At 29.1% G+C, this 19,696-nt stretch overlaps 2 long non-coding RNA genes across 2 annotated transcripts; both read right to left on the reverse strand.

Annotated features, from left to right (window-relative positions):
• Window positions 1–388: 388 nt before the first annotated feature.
• Window positions 389–4,641, reverse strand: LOC123271495. The gene is made up of 3 exons (XR_006510890.1): window positions 4,394–4,641; window positions 3,993–4,302; window positions 389–1,146 (listed from the first exon to the last, which is right to left on the reverse strand). It is a non-coding gene; the product is annotated as an uncharacterized LOC123271495 (long non-coding RNA).
• A 9,399-nt stretch (window positions 4,642–14,040) lies between these two features.
• On the reverse strand, window positions 14,041–19,484 carry LOC123271414. Its single transcript, XR_006510862.1, has 5 exons — window positions 19,385–19,484; window positions 17,361–17,597; window positions 15,380–15,459; window positions 14,217–14,541; window positions 14,041–14,134 (listed from the first exon to the last, which is right to left on the reverse strand). It is a non-coding gene; the product is annotated as an uncharacterized LOC123271414 (long non-coding RNA).
• Between the last annotated feature and the right edge of the window lie 212 nt (window positions 19,485–19,696).

Consider the following 19,696-nt stretch of genomic DNA (forward strand, 5'->3'; position numbering starts at 1 on the left):
TATATATATATATATATATAAATATATATAAAATATATGAAAAATTCATGTGGGTACTTAAATGAAAGGTCTTAATGAGTACAACATCGGGATGAGCTTATATCTTTAAAAATATCAATATTTCACAAGATAAAAGGTAATTTCTTAATTATGTACCTATAGAGATAGAGCATTTTCGAATGCAGCCTAAATACTTATCATAATAAATCGACTATTGATGAGAATGATATGAAACCATAAAAAACCCATTTTATCAATACTCTGGCCACAAAATTTTTCTTATTATCTTAATAATATAGATTATTGCGCAGAGTATATGTAAGGTTTGAACTGACTTATATTTTGATAATCACAATACGTGGTATTTTGATTATCAAAATACTTTTTTTTTCAGAGTAGAATTTTATTATATTCTTCCCGAGATCTGAGGCATTAGATACTATACATTGTCCGGGATTTACATTATTCAAAACTTGTACAAGTCAAGCTTATTCGTTTTGGTCACTGATTCTGCAGGTATAATTTCTTCCTTTGAAGAGCCCGTCGCACGCCTGGACCCCTATAACCAATACAGCCAGGCTAGAATTTATGTACAAGTAAATTTTCCAGAAAATCCAATTTTTCCTTTTCTTGTAACTTTGGATATTTAGGTGAATTTCACATGTGAATTCGAGCCGTGAATTTATAGCTGAATTATTGTGACCGGGTAGATTTAGTGCCGGTGTTATTATTGTTCTCATTCGTGCTCAACGGGGATCTCTTTGATGTGATAGTTCGGTGAAGTTCCAGCGATGCGTTAACATAACTTTTCGACAACTATTCGGCGTTAACCTGATGCGAGTCTCCTGATGATGAGAAAGAAGCCATGTTTCTTGCTGTTTCTCAGATTGGCTTAACCAATACAAATATACAATATATATTAAAGCTTACAATGATGATCCTCAAAAGAGCCAAATCCAATTCCTTAACAACAATTAACGGCTAATCTCCTTTTGAGCCTTCGTCAATGCGCATTGTTACTTATTCTTATTCCTCGGTATTTTTTCTTAGCTGTAGACCCTTTCGAAAGGTAAATCCGTATGTTAAGGGCATCATCGATAGCTAATCTGGCTATTGTTTATCTGACTTACGGTCGCGCCATGCCCACTGAAAAACAAAAAAATTTTACACAGTGAATAGGGGAATATTTTTGAGAAAATTACTGTTTTAAAAAGAAGAAAAAATATTATCAGGTATAAAAATTATTAAATTAAAATTTACACAAAAAAAATTTTTTTTTTGAATCAAGTAAATAATTTTGAAGAAATTGATCTTTTTTACACAGAAAAAAAATGTTCTTGAATCAAGTATAATTTTGAAGAACTTAAGGTAGTACTACCGTTACCATAAGAGTCAAATCCCAAAACCTAACCTTATTTGATTAAGGGGTTATACGCAGTTGCAAAGCTAAAAAAACAACATTTTTTTATGAATTTTTTCTAGACACAGTTTTTAATTATCAATTACAAGTGATAGTTATTTAAATAGAGCCTACTTTCAAGAATACAATAGCGCGTCAATCATGTAAAAATATAAATGTGCACCGCTCCTGTAGAAGATGTTCTGAACGACCTCTAAAAAAGGTGATCTCATTTCGGTGGTTTGGATTATCTGAAATCAAAAAATATGGTGAATTCTTTTACAGGATAGATTAATGCAGGTATTGGACGAAGGAATAAGATTCAAGAAATTATTACTATTTTTTTTTTTTAACAATTTGGAAAATTGTTTTTCAACAAAAACGAAAAATTTTTTACAAATAGACGCCATTTTGTCAAAAATCAAAATTTTTCTTATTCCTTCGTCCAATACCTGCATTAATCTATCCTGTAAAAGAATTCACAATATTTTTTGATTTCAAATAATCCAAACCACCGAAATGGAGATCACCGCCAAGCGCCTTTTTTTTAGAGGTCGTTCAGAACATCTTCTACAGGAGCGGTGCACATTTATATTTTTTTGCTCGACGGGCAGAAAGCGTCAACTTTCGGCCCGCTGCGCTAAACGAAAGTGCCGCTTCCTGCCTTCGTCGAGCAAAAAAATAGTATACACTCCACGGGAAGTAAATAAGAAAGCCTCAGATCACATGTTTGTTGACCTCGGCTTCGTCTGGGCCAACAATTACATGTGATCTGAGACATTTCTTACTTTACTTCCCTAGGTGTGTAATATACTATTTACATGATTGACGCGCTATTGTATTCTTGAAAGTAGGCTCTATTTAAATAACCATCACTTGTAATTGATAATTAAAAACTGTGTCAAGAAAAAATTCATAAAAAATATGTTGTTTTTTTAGCTTTGCAACTGCGTATAACCCCTTAACGTAGTAGATTTCCCTATACTAAATCACGTTGGAGAAAGAGAGACAGAGATAAATTTTGAATGTTTTTTGTTAATAAATTTTCACATATTCTCGGAAAACATACTGATTGTTATTAAATATGTTCTACACTGATAGAAGTATTTATTTGTATTAAATAATATTTGTTAATAGTTAACAAATCATTTATTACAGACCATTTTTTAGTATTAAACAAATATTTCTTAGTATTTAAAATGATTTGTTTGTATATAATAAATCTGATTTTCATTTATTAAATATTAATAAATCTTTTCAAATACTAACAAATATTTGTTAAGGACTAACAAATGGCTTCTAATAAATGATTTGTTAAATATTAAGAAATCTTTTTAACTATAAACAAATTCTTCTATCAGTGTAGATGTTATTTTCTCTCGTTGTCTTAATTTTTATAAGAATCTGAACCTCCAGTTTTTTGAAATAAAATAAAGTCTTTGATTTTCCATAAGGACCAATGGTAAAGGCAAAAATATGTAAATATTAATATCTTTTTTTCAGGACTCGCCAGGCTTCCAAAAATTTTACTGCTTAAGTATAATATTATAAAGTACCAATATGCCAAATTTCATTAAATTCTGAACGTAAATTCTAGAACCGGTAGTACTACCTTAATATTCTTGATTTGAGTAGAAAAATTCTTGATTTAAGCAAATTTTTTTTGACTTAAGGAAATTTTACTTGATTCAAGAATTTTTTGTCTTGATTCAAGACAATTACTCTCTTCAAAATTATATTCTTGGTTCAAGAATTTTTCTCTTGAATCAAATTAATTTTTTTTCAGTGTACTTATTTGAGTAGAAAAATTCTTAAACTAAAAAATTTTCTTGGTTTAAGTAAATTTCACTTAATTCAAAAATTTTTCTTCTTGATTCAAAACAATGAAAGTTCAAAATTATTTTTTTGGTTCAAGAATTTTTTTTTTTGGCTCAATTTAATTTTTTTTCTGGATAGTTTTCATCCTAAGCTTTGTAAATATTCAAAATTTTAATTTTTTTTAACAAAAAAATTAGTTTGAAGAATTTATTTTAAAATAATTGTATTTATAGATTTCTATAATTTTTTTTGCTATAATATTTTTGTTAAAAAAATTTTAAGAATAATTATAAATATTAAATTAAATTAATTAAAGAAAAAAAAATCTTGAGTCAAGAAATTAATATTCTTGATTTGAATAAATTTTTCTTATTTTAAAAATTTATTCTCTTGACTCAAGAAAATCATTTTCTTCAAAATAGTATTCTTAGTTCAAGATTTTTGCTCTGGAGTCGTTAATTTTTTTATCAGTGCATACTCTTCAAAATGATGTTAAAAATTTTTTATTATAAGTTATAAACTATTGAAAAATATTTATTAATATTAATAGAAAAATTTTTTACCAAACCAAGAAAATTTAAATGTCCAAAAAGTTTATCATTGCTAATAAATGTTTCCTTTTTTTAATTTACTAGCATAGTAAATTTTTTTTTAATTTACTATATTCTTATAAGAATATTAATTTATTAAAAAAAAAAAAGTAAATTAACTCAGACAAAAAAAAACAAAGAAGCTAATCAAGTAAACGACAGGAATGAGACAAGAGAATACTTACATATTAATTAATATTTATTTACGGTAGTCATTCAAGGGATTGGAGAGCGTTGGAATTCGACCATAAAAATCACCCTCATTAATACCGTCGGATTTCATAAATCTTGAGTAATAAGTTTTTACGCATTGGTTATGGCGCATAATAGCGGCTTAATTGTGCGCCAGTGGGCACAACATTATCCTTCTCTTAATTTTCTCTCTCTTAGCTGCTCGTTTACGGTTTGTGTGTACAGTATAGGAGTTTGTTAACTGGTATAGGTATATAATATAAAATATACTTATAAATATCCTGGCTCTCCACATCCACGAAGCTAAGTGTAGAAAAAAAGTATAATAAAAAAAAAGAGAAGTAATATATCGAAACGCGTGTCTTATGGTAATATTCGTTGGTGTTAGCAGTACCTTACAATATTATTTGTCCACGTTAAATCGCATGACTGATCATCGTCGACATCTTGCCTTGTGGTTCTCATTTCAATTTCAGGGTCTCTCCCGCATCTCTTTTATCATCCTGGCTAAACATTATATTACTTCGGCTATACTAAGTGAGGGTATGTTGGGTTGAATTGGAGAGAAGAAAAATACAAAAAAAGCTCTGGGACCAACGACGGTCTTTTCTTTTATTTCTTCTTTTATTTTATGCTTCATGCCAATTCTTGTGTGTATAATAAATATATAAATTAACAAGGATAAATAATCCAATAATAAGACGTTGATTAAGAGCTGTCAAACAATATTTTGCTGAAATGTATGCTGACTTATTCATCAAACAAAAGGTGAATAAATTCGATTCTACATTAGCTAAATTAGCTTAAAATAATTTATTATTTATTCTAGTTATTTATTTATTTATTTATTTATTTATTTATTCACCAGTGGTGATCCCGGAGAGAATGAGAACCTCCTTGGAATTTAGTTTGGCGTTAACCTGGAGGCGAGTCGAGAGTCCAGGGATCGGCCGGTGTTTGGCAGACAATTACTCCAGGGACCCCCCGCGGCAGCGATGGATGTCTCTCTTGGCTTTTGCTGGTATATACCTTTACCTGGGCTAGCTGCTTCTGCCTCTGGGCCCAAGTTAAACCTTCCAGCTCCAGCCAGCCTCATCCCACTGAACGCTGACTCTTTCTATATATATATATATGTTGTATGTGTATAGCCCCTTTCCTCTTGACTGGTCCTGGCACCCAGACGGCCTGAGCATAAACTGTTTGCTCAGTTGATATATCGTAGAGATACTTATCACCTATACGATATGAGGAATGCTCAGTAGGTATTACACATGAAATATTGTATTCTAAAAGGAATCTAATGATTTAGAGCTTGAATAAACCCTTCAATTACTAACGATTCGATATATTGAAAAAATTTTATTATATATCTACATTATAAATTTACTCTAATATTTTTCGATAAATCATTTATCCTTTTCAATAATCAATTTTTTTTAGTTTTTTTTTTAGATTAAAAATTACTTATAATTTTTTGTTTAGCAAAAATCTCAAAAAGCTCTAAAATTAAAGTATATATATACATTTTTAAAGATATGAGCTCATCCTGATGTTACACTCCTCGAGACCTTTCATTTGAGTACCCACATCAATTTTTCGTATATTTTATATATATATATATATATATATATATATATATATATATATATATATATATATATAAATATTAACATTTTTAAAGATATAAGCCCATCCCGATGTTATACTCATCAAGAGCTTTCATTTGAGTACCCACATAAATTTTTCATATTTTTTATTTATTTATGTATATTACATATATGTATATATGAAAAATATATCAAAAATGCATGTGGGTACTCGAATGAAAGCTCTTGATAAGTGTAACATTAGGATGAGCTTATATCTTTAAAAATGTCAATAATTAAAAAATCACCTTCTATTTTCTCAACCACTGACATTTTTAAAGATCTAAGCTCACCCCGATATTACACTCATCGAGACCTTTCATTTGAGTACCCACATCAATTTTTCATATATTTTATATATTTATGTATATTACATATATGTATATATGAAAAATACATATCAAAAATACATGTGGGCACTCAAATGAAAGCTCTTGATGAGTGTAACATAAAGATGAGCTTTTATCTTTAAAAACGTCAATATTTAAGAAAGTACTGTGCAATTTAACAAAATTCATTATTTAATAAAGCAAAATTTCATTTATTTATAGTTCACAATTTTTTAATTGTTTTAAATGACAAACAATAATAGTTAGAAATAAAAAATTAATAATACTTTTTTTTGCAAAAATATAAAAAAGCTCTAATTAAATTTACTAATACAAACAATGATTAAAAGAAACAAAGTAAATTTTTTTTTGTTTGAACGTGTCAGTAGGCTAAAAAATAGTGGCCCTTGAGTCACGCGCGTTTCTTATTCGCGTTGAGTATTTTAATGGTGTTATAATGTATGTATGTTTTACCAGCAGCAATTGAGAAAGAATAAAAGCGTTGCATGTATATGTGTGAAGACGAGTGAGCAACAGAGAAAGTATATAAATGTACATATATATATCCACACATATATACATATATATAATGGAGAAATTACTGTTCTTTCGAACGCCTCGGACGAGTTTAAGTCAGCATGGGGCCCAGCACTTGAATATATTCAATCACAAAATTATCACTTCTGTACGTGTGTTTTTTCCCTCTGGTTCTTTTGTAAGTTGTATATATAAATGTATATTTTGGACTACCTATCTTGAAACTGGTGAATTGGTCTTGCATCATCTTGATAATTCGACAAATAAATTGAGAAGCAACAATCGCAGCGGGATCACTCTCTTCTTTGCTGATATACTTGGGAGTGCATTGGCAGATGTAAAAAGACATATCACCGTTTACCTTTTTTTTTTTTTATTTATTTATCGCATTAACATAAGTATTTGGATATAAACGTGCACACGTTTGTCTGAGTTATACTCCTGTGGATATATTTATGATGGTTGGTTGGTTTATTAATACGTTATGCTTGCATTAGTACACTTAAGCATGACGAATGATTGCGCCACGGGGATTTCGGTAGGCCGCATCAATTCAAAAGCGACTTTTACTTACACTGTGTCACTTTTAAAATACCTCTTACTATTATTTTCTATCTCTATATATTAATATGAATAAACATTTTTTAATCTTTATCATTATCATGGATATATGCTCATATATAATGCAGTTTATTTCTTCATAATAAATATATATGTAAGTAACTGCTTAATGATGATAATTCATCCATCAAAAACGTCATTCACTCTTTAACAGTGTAATTAACGATCCTATCATCAGTCTATTTTTCATTCAGTAATTTATTTTATTTTTATCTTCAGCATCTAAATTTCTAAAAGTATTCTTCTTTTGGAATTCAAAAATCATTAATAATTTTTCTTATTTTATTATTTATATTATTAAGAGGATAAGAAAAATTTTGTGTTCAGGATAGTCATATGATAAAATCAGTTTTTTTAGTGAAATTTAGTGTAATTGCAAAGGTCAATTTAAATTGGTGCCTTTTCAAGGTTTTATATCATTCTCACCGATAGTCAATTTATTATGATAAGTATTTAGGCTGCATTTGAAAATATCTCTAGATACATAATTAAGAAATGACCTTATATCTTGTGAACTATTGACATTTTTAAAGATATAAGCTCATCTTGATGTTACACTCATCGAGACCTTTCATTTGAGTACCCACATCATTTTTTCATATATTTATATTTATATATATATATATATATATATATATATATATATATATATAGCTATATATATATATATATATATATATATTTATATTTATATATCAAAATGCATGTAGGTACTCAAATGAAAGCTCTTGATGAGTGTAACATCGGGATGAGCTTATATCTTTAAAAATATCATAAGTTGACAGAATACAATATATTTTCGTAATTATTGACATTTTTAAAGATATAAGCTCATCCCGATGTTACACTCATTGAGACCTTTCATTTGAGTACCCACATCAATTTTTCATATATTTATATATATTATATATATGTATATATGAAAAATATATAAAAATGCATGTGGGTACTCAAATGAAAGCTCTTGATGAGTGTAACATCGGAATGAGCTTATATCATTAAAAATATTATGAGTTAACAAAATACAATATAATTTCTAAATTATTGAGATTTTTTAAAATATAAGCTCACTCCAACATTACACTCATCGAGACCTTTTATTTGATTACCCACATCGATTTTTCATATATTTATATATATTTCATAAATATCATATATATAAAATATATAAAAAAAATCATGTGGGTATTCAAATAAAAGGTCTCGATTAGTGTACCATCAAAATGAGCTTATATCTTCAATAATAACATCATTAGGTGACAAGATACAGGATAATTTGTTAATTATTGATATTTTTAAAGATATAAGCTCATCTCAATATTACACTCATCGAGACCTTCCATTTAAGTACCTACATCAATTTTTCATATATTCATATATATTATATATTCCTATACATACCTATATATAAAAAATATATCAAAAATGCATGTGGGTACTCAAATAAAAGCCCTTGATGCGTATAGCATCAAGATGAGCTTATATCTTTAAAAACGTCAATATTTAAGAAAATACAGTGCAATTTACCAAAACTCATTATTTAATAAAGCAAAATTTAATGTATTTATATTTTAGAAGTCACGGCAGTCACATAGTGACTGCAAGGTTGCTAGTATTTTTTAATATACCAAAATTTGACAAGCTTCGGCATTGTTAAAAAAAATGAACGTGCAATAATTAACAAAAATAGTAAATGAAATGAGACATAAAGCTTATGATTATTAAAAACTTTGTTAACCGTGAAAACGGTGTAAATTTAAAAGCCATAAACCTGGGAATTTAGTGGCTACAAATTAAACTGGTTAGTCATAGGCACCTGATGGTCAGTGTAAGAGTAACAGTAACTGTGTTCTTTAGAGCAAGGCCAACAGCTTTAATGAGCCACGAATTTAAAATACTTAGTTTTTTTAATAATTTAATTTTATATTGTTAAAATTTTATTTGGGGTCCTGATCTTAAATAAAATAAAAAAAAAAAAAAAAAAAATCCAATGCTCAATAATAAAAGTGTATTACTTTTTGTTGTTTTTAAAATAATTTAATTTAATTTATACCTTTTTGTTGCTGGTAACATTCTTGACAATACAATAGGCATGTCGTAGTGGGCTGCAGAGGATGCAGGCCCCTGGGGCATTTGGCGATCGGACCAGCCGAGAACTAACAAGGTAACCTGACCCCAGTTGGACCCAACAAGTACCTCGGTATATATACACTTTCATATATAATAATACTGTACGATACACTATAACTACTCAGGGTTGATACAATGCCGAAATGAGAACCTCAGTGCATAACTCGCATCAATTTCAATATCATTAGTTGGTATTCTGTATATTTATATTGTGTTTTCTCTCTTTCATCCTTCTTCTTTCCTGTAAAAAAATAAAAAAAAAAAAAGGTCGGTTATACGAGTAGCCCTGCAGGGAGAGAAAAGTGAAAGCTATTTCTCTTACGGCTCATCTGTTAAAACTAATATTTTATAATAATTACTCGCGTCAACGGTCACTTGCAATTATACCATTTATAAATACTGGACACTTGAAAATTCATCTCCAGACATTTATTTTTAATAACTTTTATTATTTATCTTAATAATAAAGATGTAAGATGTAACACTGCATCAATTTATCACCGCATACTCTGGTATCTGGAATGAATAAAAATTTTAGTAATAACACTGTATATACATACATAATATATTGTTATAAATGTAATATAATACACGGTTTTTATTCACAAACCTTCTAAGAAATATTTTTTTATATTAGTCTCAGCTGAATCATGATTGATGCTTTTTAAAAACGCTGCCTCTGAAATATTATCGATAATGTACTCCATTATTGCGGTTAAGCATTAAAAGGACACTATGTAGGAATTTAAAATTGAAATGTCATACATTATGTTAAAAAGGATTTAAAGTCGTGTATTCTCTTAAATATTGACATTTTTAAAGATATAAGCTCATATCGATGTTATACTCATCAAGAGCTTTCATTTGAGTACCCACATGCATTTTTAATATATTTTTCATATATACATATATATAATATATATAAATATATGAAAAATTAATGTGGGTATTCAAATGAAAGGTCTTGATGAGTGTAACATCGGGATGAGCTTATATCTTTAAAAATATCAATAGTTCACAAGATACAAGGTAGTTTCTTAATTATGTCAAATTGCACTGTACTTTCTTAATTATTGAAGTTTTTAAAGATATAAGCTCATCCTGATGTTACACTCATCAAGAGCTTTCATTTGAGTACCCACATGAATTTTTTATATATTTTTCATATATACATATATATAATATACATAAATATGTGAAAAATTGATGTGGGTACTCAAATGAAAGGTCTTGATGAGTGTAACATCAGGATGAGCTGATATCTGTAAAAATATCAATAGTTTACAAGATACGAGGTAGTTTCTTCATTATGTTAAATCGCACTGTACTTTTTTAAATATTGACCTTTTTAAAGATATAAGCTCATCTAGATGTTACACTCATCAAGAGTTTTCATTTGAGTATTCACATGCATTTTTGATATATTTTTCATATATACATATATATAATATATATAAATATATGAAAAATTGATGTGAGTACTTAAATGAAAAGTCTTAATGAGTGTAACATAGGGATGAACTTATATCTTTAAAAATATCATTAGTTCATAAAATACAATGCCATTTCTTAAATATTGATGTTTTTAAAGATATACGCTCATCTCGATGTTACACTCATTAAGAGCTTTCATTTGAGTACCCACATGCATTTTTAATATATTTTTCATATATACATATATATAATATATATAAATATATGAAAAAATTGATGTGGGTACTTAAATGAAAAGTCTTGATGAGTGTAACATCGGGATGAGCTTATATCTTTAAAAATATCAATAGTTCACAAGATACAAGGTAGTTTCTTAATTATGTCAAATTGCACTGTACTTTCTTAATTATTGAAGTTTTTAAAGATATAAGCTCATCCTGATGTTACACTCATCAAGAGCTTTCATTTGAGTACCCACATGAATTTTTAATATATTTTTCATATATACATATATATAATATATATAAATATATGAAAAATTGATGTGGGTACTTAAATGAAAGGTCTTGATGAGTGTAACATCAGGATGAGCTTATATCTCCAAAAATATCAATAGTTCACAAGATACAAGGTAATTTTTAAATGACGTATCTAGAGATAGAGCATTTTCGAATAGTCTAAATACTTATCTTCATAAATTGACGATTAATAAGAATGATATAAAACCATGAAAAGGCACAACTCCAGGTCTCGACTTTTCCAACGATACTAAATTCAACCATAAAAACCAATTTTATCATATAAATACACTCTCCAAAAAATATTACTTATTCTCTTAATAATAAAGATTGTATATTACATTACAAATGTAATATAATACCAAATTTTTATTCCCAAACCTTCTGAGAAATATTTTTTAATATTAGTCTCTGAATCACGATTGATGCTTTTTAAAAACTCTACCTCTGAAATATTATCGATAATGTACTCCATTATTGCGCTTAAGCATTAAAAGGACACCATGTAGGAATTTAATATTGAAATGTCACATATAATGTTTTCAAAGAATTCTAGTCCGGTCTATGTGTATATCTTTAAAAGAACAAGTGCGAAAATAAGCTCTTAACGAGGCTAAGATTGACTTTGACAATACCGAGCCCTAACTTTTAAATATTAACAACTAAGAATAGAAGGGGAAGGGGACGCTTTAAAAGAAACTTACAAAAAACTAGATATAGAGGATAGAATAGAGGATGAAATCGACACTCCTTGGGATTTATACGTGGAAAAATATGTGTTAGAGTCTATAATCGTCCTGGTACTATATACTGGGGTAGAAGCCTTCTTCCTTCACACAAAAGGACACTCATGTCTCACAATAGAGTCAACCGCGCGTATATTTGCAGGTTGACTCCTTCCCAGCTTTTACCGCACTTCTTTTATTGTCTGGATGCGTCTGTAATAAAATGATATTTACAATAAAGGACCAGAACGATATAAAGTTATATATTATGTATGTATAAATAATAAAGAAGGCGGTACTTTTACCTAGACACTTTTACAGATACACATTTTTTTTTTGTTGTATTGAGTGTTGAGTAGGATAAGTTTTAATAAAAGTCACCTGGTCTCGGATTTTCAATACAAACAAATTTTCAATAACGCCATACATTTTATTTGCGTTAGAATCTAATTTTATGGAGCGTGCGTTTAGGAGGTGGAAAAGTGGATAAGGACGTCACGCCGAGAATAATTCATTTAAAATCTATTCAACATCTAAGACGCTTTTCTTATTTCCTTTGAGAGATGCGTACGCTGAACGTAGTTTATTATGAAGAGAAAATTAACTATAACTTTAGATTGATCATTTAGTTTACTTTTTCATGCCTTTCCACGAACCATTTCTCTCAATAATGTACAACATTACAGCCATTATACTTCTTTAAAGGTCCTTCATAAATATATAGATATTTATTATAAAAAAACGATGATATGTGAAACTGATGGCTGATGGCATTATTTAATTTTAAACTCCAATGAAATCAATTTTATTTCTATGAATTTTCATTTTATATCATCAATTTTTATCTATGTAAAAAGCCATCCAATAAATCTCTCGGTTATATATAGACACACGTTACAGATCCACGAGTCTCTTTGGCCCGCGTCCACGCATGACAATAAAAGGGACGAAAGCTAGCGAGGAACAAAGTTGTTTTTATAGTTGAATTTTCTGCTCAATAAAGTACCACGAGAATATGGTACCAGAGGCGCGTCGATATCTTCTCAGCCTCTTTTTTATACTCGGTACCAAGGATCTGACAAACTCGTGCCTTCATCCCCCTCTGCTCCATCAATAAAAAACCGTTTCAATGGACCTATGACACGGTATATTGTCACCAAATTCTGAATCCATCTTCACTATGTTAACATTAAATATTTAAAAATTAAATAGCAATCTTGCAGTCACTATGAGACTGCCGTGATTTGTGAACTATAAATAGATAAAATTTTGCTTGATTAAATTAATGAATTTTGTTAAATTGCACTGTAGTTTTTTAACTATTGACGTTTTTAAAGATATAAGCTCATCCCGATGTTACATTCATCAAGAGCTTTCATTTGAGTACTCACATGTATTTTTCATATATACATATATATATATATATATATATATATATATATATATATATATATATATATATATATATATATATATAATATATAAAAATATATAAAATACATGAAAAATTGATGTGGGTATTCAAATGAAAGGTCTCGATGAGTGTAACTCCAGGATGAGCTTATGTCGTAGAAAATATCATCAGTAGACAAAATACGACGTCATTTCTTAATTATTGAAATTTTTTAAGATATAAGCTCATCCCGATGTTACACTCATCAAGAGCTTTCATTTGAGTACCCACATGCATTTTGATATATTTTCATATATTCATACATATAAATATGTAAAATATATGAAAAATTGATGTGGGTACTCAAATGAAAGGTCTTGATGAGTGTAACTTCAGGATGAGCTTATATCTTCAAAAATATCAATACTTTACAAGATACAAGGTAATTTCTTAATTATCTATCTAGAGCATTTTTGATTGCAGCCTAAATACTTATCTTCATAAATTGACTATTGATATAAAAGAATAATATAAAACCATGAAAAGGCACAACTCCCGGTCAAAACTTTTCCAACGACACCAAATTTAATCATAAAAACCCATTTTCCCATATAAATACACTGGCTAAAAAATTTTGCTTATTCTCTTAATAATATAGATTAAAAAACCAATAAAATAAAATAAAATCAATAATGGCGACTTACAACTTTCTCTTACAATGTCATTTGCGCAAAATATTTATCAATTCCGATCGCTTATTCCACCCAAACATCGTGAAACTTAATACGTGCGTGTAATCTACCTACAAGAAGAACACACGCGTCAATTATTATGATTATTTATGTGCTCGGTGGTGTACAACATACTCGGGGAATCTTTATTACATTTAAGGCTTTGTATCAAACGTATTAATTTAAAGTTTATTGTTTTTAATGTTGGTCTTGCCTCTATAGTCTTCTTCTATCCTCAAGCTTTTATCGAATATGATACACGCATCATAGCATCATATATGATACAAAGATACCGGATAATAGTCCAATGCCATTGACTCGATGCCCTCAGTGATATTTTCTCGCACTCATAATGCCCATCCACACTGTTGTTGGGCGCCCACGGATTCGCCGCAGGCATGATATTACGTGCTATCCGTCAAACAAGCCACTCACTGAACCCTCCTCTTAACTTCCATCTTGATCGTAAATTGTTATTCTGTTTACGAGAATTTAAAAATTAGCATACACTACAGAGTCTACAGTGATACACATAACATATATAAAACCATTTTTAAATTTCTGAGTCAAAAAAAGAGACGAAATAACAAACATACTTACCAAAATAATATTCAATAACAAAAACTTTAAAAAAATAAGTTAAAAAAACGGCAAACTTAACGATTATTTACTCGCACCTGCCCTCTTTATTTTGCTCGACACCTTTCACTCCTAAAAGCTTATCGTTAATCGTTGAGTCAAGCCAAAATCAAGCCCGGCAAAAATTTAACGAGTGTAAAATAAGTTTTAAATTTAGAGACTAACACACAAAGCTTAATAGCTTGTACACATTTTAAAAAACTATATGTAAAATAAAAGTCCATCAGAATTTTATTTATGTGTTGCGATTTCGGCACTGAGAAAATGAGTATTTGCAAAGAAGACACTTCTTGGACGTTTAAAGCCCTGTGGATAAAAATTTCAACGGTGTTGGCAAACTCGGTATAAATATAAATGGTTTAAAATCCTGAAGCTCGAGAAAAAGGAGCTGAGAAGTTAAGAAGTGAAGACCAAGGATTTAACAAGAACAAGAAGAAGAAGAAGAAGAAGAAGAAGAAGAGCTGAAGAAAGAGAAGCAAGAGGATAGGGTAGTCGAGGAACAAATGAGTTCGATGAGTTACGGCTCGTCGTAAATCTCAAGCTAATGGCTGCCTAAACGCAAAACCTGCTGGCTCGACCATGAGCCTCCTCAACGACCGAGAAATTTAATAATCCAACTAATGGGACCCGGCGCAAGCTTATCGGGCATGTATAACAAAACAATTAAATATACTCACCAAAACTGTCTAGTAATTCATCGCTTCCTTAGTGTAGATAAAATCGAGTTTTTGGCCAGTAATTAGCCAGTTCAATTAGACTTTAACCAAAAACTGACCGGTATGATATCGAGTTGCTGTCAAGTAACTGGCCAGTTTTAGAAAAGATCCGATAAAACGTGCCGGCTTTGAAAAAACTCAATTTTGAATTGAAAGTTTTGAAAAAAATAACAATTAAATCTAACGTAAGTCAACGATTGATAAAAAATCAATAAATAAATAAATATTCATTTGTATGGCAATGTTTACGACTGAGTTGTAGGTGGCGCGATTTTTAGTTCTTACCCGATATTGCTGGCCACACGGAAAAAAAAGTATTTTGATAATCAGAATATCAGGTATTTTGATAATCAAATTTTGATAATCAAAATACCACGTATTGTGATTATCAAAATATAACTCAGTTCAAGGCCTATACTCTGCGCAGCAATACTATAATATATACGTTGTCAGTTGTCACTGCCATCGACGTTTTAACGCTATTAGTCAGTTAATTTGATTTACCCACTGGTAAAAATAGAATTCAACTAATATTCATGATGTTAGCTTGAAAAAAATTTATTGTTAAACTTTTAATTTTAATTTTTATTTGTTTTGTTAGTTTTATAAGTAAATTGATTTGTGCCAATAAAGTGAGGTTATAAACATCTAATAGTCTGTTCATTCATCTGACTATAGTAAATTAAAGTTTACTGATAATCAGTAATACCTAGGTTTTGTGATAATCAGTAAACTTATTGTGATTATCAAAATATCACGTTTTCTCAGTAACACAATACCAAGTTTTTTGATTATCAAAAAAAATATTGCTAGTAGTAATAATACTTTTTTTTCAGTGTATATAGAAAATATTTATATTTTTTCAATTACTGATTTTTGATAAGAACATCATTGATGGCAATTCAAAATAAAAATGTAAATTAGAGTATAAGTTTTTAATTAAGGATATTATTACTTATTTACGTATGAGAGAAAATGTTGATAAATAAAATCCTTTTCAAAACCAAAAACCAAACTATCGACGTTTTAACACTGTTAGTCAGTTAATTTGATTTACGCACTGGTGAAAATAGAATTCAATTAATATTCATAATGTTAGCTTGAAAAAATTTTATTGTTACACTTTTAATTTTAATTTTTATTTGTTTTGTTAGTTTTATAAGTAAATTGATTTGTTAAATTAAAGTTTACTGATAATCAGTAATACCTAGGTTTTGTGATAATCAGTAAACTTATTGTGATTATTAAAATATCACGTTTTCTCAGTAACACAATACCAAGGTTTTTAATTATCAAAAAAACTATTCTTAGTAGCAAAATACTTTATTTTCAGTGCAGATACTGGTTTGAATCAAGTCAAAACTTGATTATTTCTACTAGGGTTGCTATAAATTCAGTGTATCTTTGCCATCAAAAATTGATTTATTTGTAACAAATATATATCTTGTTTTCAGCTTGGAAGTACATTGACTGATCCAAAAATTTGGCGTAGTTATAATTCTCCCATCTTTGTTAATAATCTTGCCGCCTCCGCAAAACAGGTCGCAATAAATATACCGGCATTTCGGAAACCGTCCGCCTTTTAATAGCCCTCTTACACCGTTATTAAATTATAAATTATGACAATCTTGTCTCGCATTTAATGAACCTGACGTTTTTAACCGATCGTTCAATATCGTTCAACCGACACCTAAAATGCCGGAGGGGTCCAGCCGTACGTATATCCAGCTAAAATTTTATAGGTGTATACTGTATGTTATATGCATATTCACTAAGAAATTTGTTGATGCTCATCAGTTTTCCAGACCGAGATGATAACGCCTTGGTCAATAATTAAACTTGTTTTTTAAACTTCGATCGACAAGAAATTGCTAAATTACCAACAAAACATCTTATATTGGTTTACTTTAACGTGTTTAATAGTCCGTTTTACGACACCAACCATTATGTCTGTTGGAGTTTACGATTCCGTTGGTATAGTTGGTATAGTTATTCTCCTAAAAAATTTAAACCCAATGGAATATTATCTTGGGATGCATGCCCTTCCCACGTGGGCCTCCCGTCGCTTTATTAGTCGTCAATTGTTTGTTCAACATTCCCAAAAAGACCCGTAAATGGTACGTCCTCTGATTTACTGGCCTGCTTCTTTTATTTGTCTCACATTATCTTCCGAAGAATTCTAACAAAAAATAATCATGTATATAAGTTTCAGTTTGGGTGCATTTACTATCGATGGTAGTTATAGTACCTACTGCATCCTCAGAATAATGTATTGTGAAATCCGAGAGCTTTTTTATGTAATTTACAGACAGTTATACATGTCCGTATACGGAAAAAAAGTAAACTGTAAATAATAATATTCACTCAGATTCCGATTAATTTTTATAGTTTCAAACAGTAAAGCGGACATCGGGGTGGCAAAAATATAAATATTACAGAGCTTAATGTAGAAAGTATAAAAGCTACAATTTATAATTTAATATCCAACAATAAGTGATTAGGGGAAGGACGGGCAAAACGGATATGTTAATTTGAAAATGAAATAACAAATATATATTACAATCATATCCATTCTTAACTTTGGCTAATAATTTTTTGGGTAATTGAAGTTTATAATTAAAGTAAAATAAAAATAATAACAAAGAAATTCTTCTTCGAAATTAAAAAAAAAAAAAAGTCAACATTATCCGTTTTGCCCTACCAGGGCGGGCAAAATGAATACTCAGGTCGCGTAAAACGAATACTGATTGGAAAATACATTTCAATCAAAACAATCGTCGCAAAAATATCAACCGCGTCCTGAATATGAAGAAAAAAAATCAAATCTGCATCGTCCTTAACAACATTAAACTAAGTATTGTATACTTACGATTTAAAATTTTATTTTTTTTCCTAAATTTCAATATTTATAAAAAAAAATTCCCACAAGTATGCAAAACCAATGCTTTATCGATAACGGTAAGTGTAGTTACATAATAGATTGATAGATTGCTGTCTAAAATGTTTCTATCGACCGACCAGCGATTTAAAACGATTATTCATTTTACCCGCCCTCTCCGTCTTACCCGTCCGTCCCCTAGTAGTTGTCACTATAGTAAATAATGTCTCTTTTATCTTAAAAAATTACAGTTTCAAACAGTAAAAATTGCCATTTCAATATATAGTCGATATTATGAGGAGAAGGGGAACTCAGATGAAAGAGAAGGGGGTCTCACTTTGGGAGAATTTAACATTTCAAACAGTAAAAATTATACTTTTAAATTATACATTTTACCAGTCCAAACAAGTCAATAATTACAGTTTGATTTTTAGCGTTGCGTTTAAAATTTACCATTTTACTTTGTAAATATTGACGATGCTTGTACTAGAAATTTACTAACTTTATTTTATACTTTTTACATATTATAAGATCATTTTTTAGGTACGAAATGATAAATATCAAAGTCTGAATTATTAATTATTATACTTTAACATTTTAAACATTTACATTGATAAAAGGATTTACTTATAGTTAAAAATATTTGTTAATATTTAACAAATCGTTTATTAGAGACCACTTTTTAGTCCTTAACAAATATTTCTTAGTATTTAAAAAGATTTATTAATATTTAATGAATAAATATAAAATTTATTAAATACAAACAAATCATTTTAAACACTAAGAAATATTTGTTGAATATTAAAAAATGTTCTCTAATAAATGATTTGTTAAATATTAACAAATATTTTTAACTATAAACAAATCCTTCTATCAGTGTACATAGGGAATATTACTGTTTGAAATAGTATTTTCTTCCATGTAAAGAGTAAACTGTAACGTTTAAATGGTAAATATTGTAAAGTGAATGGTAAAATCTCGATTTTACTGTTTGAAATGGTAATTTTTAGCAGTTGATCATTACTTATTATAAATCGACTGTTATTTATTACAGTTTACTTTTTTCCGTGTACTATCGATGGTAGTACCTACTACATCCTCAGGACTCAGGATAATAATGTATTGTGAAATCCGAGAGCTTTTTTTATGTAATTTACAGACAGTTATACATGTCCGTATATATAGATATGTATATGAATGGCAGAACCGTAAAAAGTCGTTAGGAGAAAACGAGGCAAGTGTTGTTGCGTCGTCACACTACAGACACATCTTAAGTGAGAATTATTATTTTTTGCTGTGTTGAAGTCTCCAAACAAGCAATATATGATCGGAGCCTCTTATGCTTATATCACCTCCTGTGGGAATTTAGCTCTTGTGAATTCTAAAAAGGTATTAACAGA

Source organism: Cotesia glomerata, linkage group LG9 (assembly GCF_020080835.1).
Source record: "Cotesia glomerata isolate CgM1 linkage group LG9, MPM_Cglom_v2.3, whole genome shotgun sequence".
Classification (NCBI taxonomy): domain Eukaryota; kingdom Metazoa; phylum Arthropoda; class Insecta; order Hymenoptera; family Braconidae; genus Cotesia; species Cotesia glomerata.